Below are 5,516 nucleotides of genomic sequence, written 5' to 3' on the forward strand. Positions count from 1 at the left end.
GTCCCAACATAGCAGAATGTTATAAATTTTTTCCCCATTTTACATTTCCCATCATTTTAATTGTTTTCCACCTTAGTGCACTGAAATCATGGTTCCACTGTATCTATAGTGACGCAGTTCAGTTCCACGTATGAGTTTGAGAGTGTAAATGAGGGGAAACTATTTTGGATGTTGATCTGTTCTGCAAAGGCAGGCATGACAGTTATATGAACAACTCTTTTTTTCAGTTGTATTAAGTTAGTTTTCATTAATGCAAAATTTATACTTTTGTTGATATATTAAGTACAGTCCTCAAGTTTATCCCCAAGTATTACAGAAAATGATCTCTCATTTTCAATATCTCAGTGTTAACCTCAAAACAAATATTTAATGTGGAAACTTATTCTGACCATACATTGTATCTCTTAATATTTTTACCAGTGCCAATCTCTGTATATGATGATCTTAATTTGAAGGTACTTTGTATAACACATCTTAGGTAATATATCTCTGCACATGTAATGATCTATCAGCATATGTAAATTTAATTATGACATTCTACATTATCATTTGCAATTTAAGCATTTCCTGTACAATTAATGAAGAATACAAAGGCAGCATATGAATTTATCTTTCAGAATATGATTTTCGTAGAATTGTCCCAAAATATTTTCAAGTTGATTGACTCAATTTCTTATAACCAGACACTTGCTAAACAACAGAGTATAGTTTGTAAGAAAGGAATTTTAAGCTAAAATACAATTTGTAATTTCTTAGCAAAGTTATTTATCCTTAACATTTTAAAGGCTTCTTTGTATTAGTTAATCACAATGGCATGAACTAGCTTTCATTTCTCTCATAATCCTTCAATTCTTTCACAGTTCTGAATATGGGGACTCTGTAATTTCTATTAAGTTGTTGCACATGAATGTCAGATTTGGTAGTGAAACTTCAAACAACGGTAACTCAGTGGAAAGGAAATTTTATTAATCAAAATAGGTGCCATACGATGTTACACACTTGTCCCAACGAGATACCTCTGCATTAATGCCACCTTTGTAGAAGTTCAACGTTCTGGACTGAAAGAAACTCCTCAAAGGCATTTTTGACAGCTGCTTCATTGGTGAACCTTTTACCTGCCAAATAATAGTCCTAATATTTTAAGGAAAAGTGGTAATCGGTTAGTGAGAAATTTGCTGAGTGTGGCGGATGCAGAAGAGTCTCATAGAGTCTCTGTGTTGTTTTTGGTGTGTTGTTCTTGCCACATGGGGCCTCACACTGTTGTGAAGCACTAAAACTTCATTTCAGTTGACCAACCTAGGCTGCTTAACCTGTATTTTTATGCATTTCATCCTGCTAGGTGCATTCATTGTTTCACCAGTTTTCAAGAACGAATAGTGAATAATACCAGCAGCACACCACTAACAGTCACCTTTATATTCCTCGGATGAAAGGTCAGTTTCAGCATGTGTTTTTGGGCTTCATCAGGGTCATACTCCACTAGTGCTCGCAGTTCCGTTATCCCAAAATCGGACATTCATGTGCAAGAACCTAATATATAACAATTAGTATAGTGCATTAAGAAGCATATTTCTTGCTTTTCATATTCCTTTTCTCTTTGCTTTTGTAACAATACTAGAGAAAAGAATTTATATTATAATGTTACTTATCTGACAAAGATGGTCAGCTGGGTGGCCAAGTGGTCAACTTTTGTTCTTGTCACCAAAGTTCCCAGATTCAAATATTGGCCTGGGGTGTGGGTATTCTTTGCGAGTGTTGTTTCATCAATTTTATCTTGTTACTTATCCTCCTCATTTTTTTCAGCCAGAAGTGGGGCGAAAGTGATGTAAAATAACAAAAATACAAATACATACAAATATGACAGAGTGGAATAAATACTACAATTGAGAAAATTGGGAATTTTCAGCATGCACTTCCTAATTCTTTGTTATGAGGTGACTCAGTTTCATGTTTCTGTCTCTAATTGGCATCGAAGGATGCTAATTCAAGGCAAGCAAACAAAAAGACATCAATTTGCACTCATGTCACTTCATCAGATAAGTATGTGCGAGATAAGTGATAAGTACGTGCGAGACGAAGAAAACCAGGCCTCCCCGATGGCATAGTGGTTACGTTGTTGCCTTGTAATCAAAGGATCTGGGGTTCTATACCTGGTGTAGGCACATAGTAGTTCAGATCCCACTTTAAACTGCTTGCAAAGAATTTGGAACTGCTGCTGTATGTTTTAAGAAATGTTAGTACATGTAAGTATGCTTATTTATTGTCTGCCTTGTGCCAAATGAACATCACATTAAATAGTACTTTTTCTTAAATAATTATTAGTGAAATGCAGGGAATTGATAATGTAATTAAAGGGGGAAGTGCACTAGCAGATGTTGACAATCTCGAGGTAAAGAAGCGTTCATAAAAATGTTGTAATTTGATTTTGAATGATTTGGAAATGTCTCTGTGGTGGTACATTTATACTGTACTTGTATATTTTTAATTTTTTAGTTCTTGTGAAATTACGAAAAATTTAAATATTCTTGTGTAATAATATCATGCATGTCAAACTTTCCATTGCTATGTATTATTATAAGCACAAAGAAATTGCAAAATATCCAAGGTCCATGTTTCAACTCACACAAAATGCATTGACATCAAATTGAAAATTACTTAAGGATCCTCCAATTAAATGACACTTCTGAATTTCTAATTCATATTTGTGTGTTGAGTTCACCATCCTTGCATGTGATTGCAAAAACATCTTTATCAGTGCACATGGTAATAAAAGCATGAGTTAATGCAGGTGGTACTCTTAGATCTAACTGTAATCATTGTCCTCAAACCTTATGGCAAATGACATTGCCAACCTCTTGGTTGCAACCTCTTGGTAGACAGGAGAAAATGTTGTTGTATATAACACACACTATGTTCCCATTTTATTGAGTGATTCAAATTGGACTCCCAATAGGCATTGTATACTAATAATTGAAGAGAATAAAATTGAAAGAAAGAAGGTTTGCAAGGAAAAAGAAATGACATTACTTAGTTCTGAAAAAGGTTTCTATTTGCAAATCCTCATAGTTTACCCTGATGCCACCAACAACAAAATTTGGGGGTTACTTTTTTCAGATTTCTGCCTTATAACACCAAGAAACTTTTAACAGCATGTAGAGGAAATCAAAACTAACAACTTTTCTTAGTAAAAGCTTTGTCGTTGGAGCCTTGTTTTGATGACATAGGCCATTGAAAATTGACGGGTTTTATTCTGTTTGTGACCTTGCATGAATTTCACTAGCCATGTCCGAATATTAAAACTCATTGTGTTCTTGCCTGTGTATTCCTTGTACTGTCCAAGGCATTCTACAGAGTAATACAGTTATTGCTTTTCCCCACCAGATGTCAGTCCTAACATCACTCACCATGTTCAGATAGTGGCAGCTGCAGATTCAAACAGTCTTCTGTATTTTCAGTTGGAAAAAGTAGTATGCTGCAGACTGTAGCCAGTCAAGATGGGGCCTACTTCTGTACATTACGTATGAATTCTATTGTTAATGCAATAGAATCATATAGTATAATATGCATGATTTGAGGGAAATCGTTAAGACAAGGAAATTCCACGTAATGATGTCTTTGGAGGCATGGTACGGTTTCCATAGTACATTTTCTGACTAAAAAAGGCATATGCCAGTGGTTAGCATGCATCTGTGGGTATTGTGCCAAGATGTCTGTACCCTCGGATCTAAAAGATTCCCTCTTCTTTCACCCTACAATGTTTATCTTGGCAAATTTGACTGCTCTCTCTCTTTGTTATCCTAGCACTGTTCTGCAGTATTTAAATCACCAGAATAGTAGGCTAATAAGTTGGAATTTTATATCTGACTAGAATGTGTGTATTTTCAGATAGTAACCTTCATCCGCTCACGCTGTTTGCCGTCTCACTTGCGCTCGCGCTACAGCTATCCGCCGTTCGTCACTTTAGTTTATTTTCATGGGATTTTCGATGACTGAAATTCTTTAATATGCTCAACATTTAAGATAAATGTGACTACACTTGCTCCTCTACTTCTTGTGAAAGTTCATTGGTGGCATATGGGATCACACTGTGCAGTGTGTGTGATAAAAATGGAAGTCAGCTTAATTTCTTTAGTTCTTTTTTCAGAAAAGTTTCAGCCCGTGTGGAAAGATATGAACTTAACAAAATGCTATAAAATTTCTCCACTGTTTGCTGAATTTTACAAGATTTTAAAGATGAAGTATTGGGACGTGGATTGTTTAAAATCATAGTTTATGGTTTTCTTTAAGTAATCGGGTAATTCTTGCCTCCATGAAGTTTTTCTTGTATGTCCTGGTACTCTGAATGTAACAGATAATGCAAAACTTGGCATGCTGCTTTTGATAAACTGTCTTGTTGAAAAGGAAATAATTTAGATCTTTCCTGGTTTTTGCTTATTCGAGTATTCAGTTTAATTCCTAAACGTGTCTAATTTTAACCATTCCTGCATTTGTGTGTAATTTTAAAAAATGCATCACTTCCACGACTTTACTATACAAGTACTATTGAGAAACTGAATAGCCAGCAAGATACACACTCTCACCATGCACTGCCACAGTAAATAACTATAAAAAATCAGTGTAAAGAGGGAAGGACAATCCCTGGGACCAAATCATTCTTCATTATTTATTAATCAATCATAAGATGTCTTGCGGTTCTGATTTTGTTCGGGTTCCTGTTAATGCATGATCACAATTCAAGGACCGTGTCCACAGCAATCTGGTTGACCATAGTGTGCTCAGGAACGCCGGCAGAGAAACATTTGAAAGGGGTCATTTTCTGTGTTGAAGCAAATTAACTTTTATTTATCATATGTAATGCAGAGTGGTTTTCAGTTTAGGGGTAGCATTGCTTAATTGACTGATGAAAGTGTACCTATAATTTTATTGATCGGATATATCTGTATAAAAAACTAATTCGAAAGCCATCTTGTTATATACATTTATTAAGGATGTGAAAATAGCTGATATTTTAACATGCTGAAATTAGTATTCCTAGCATCTACAGCTAGATACAAGAAAAGTGGCATCAGGGTCTGTGAAAACTTGGAATATATGTGCATCTGAGTGAACATCTCTACAAAATAGGACAGTTGGTAGATGATGTTTACATTTTAATACAAACAGGCACATTATTTTCAAACAACAATGCTGGCAGAATTTAACAATGGTAAACATATTTGAGATTTTCATTAGCAGTATGAGGATGATATTATTCCCTCCTGCTGTATTTTCAATATTTCTAAATACATTTGGGGAAGGAGTTACTCGTGGAGTGGTGTGGTAGACATGATGTGAACAAAAAAGTTTCATGTTACCGTATTGATCTTTCCTTGCAATCAAATTCTTTCCATATGATATAGTGAGTCATGCTTCTCCCTTTCTTATATACCAATGTACTAAACCTTCCTTTATTTAGCAGTTTAGAAGTAATATACATGGATGTCACTTTAGAATATTATTTTCTCATTTGCATATCA

Source organism: Lepisma saccharinum, chromosome 25 (assembly GCF_977018435.1).
Source record: "Lepisma saccharinum chromosome 25, izLepSacc3.1, whole genome shotgun sequence".
Taxonomy (NCBI): Eukaryota; Metazoa; Arthropoda; class Insecta; order Zygentoma; family Lepismatidae; genus Lepisma; species Lepisma saccharinum.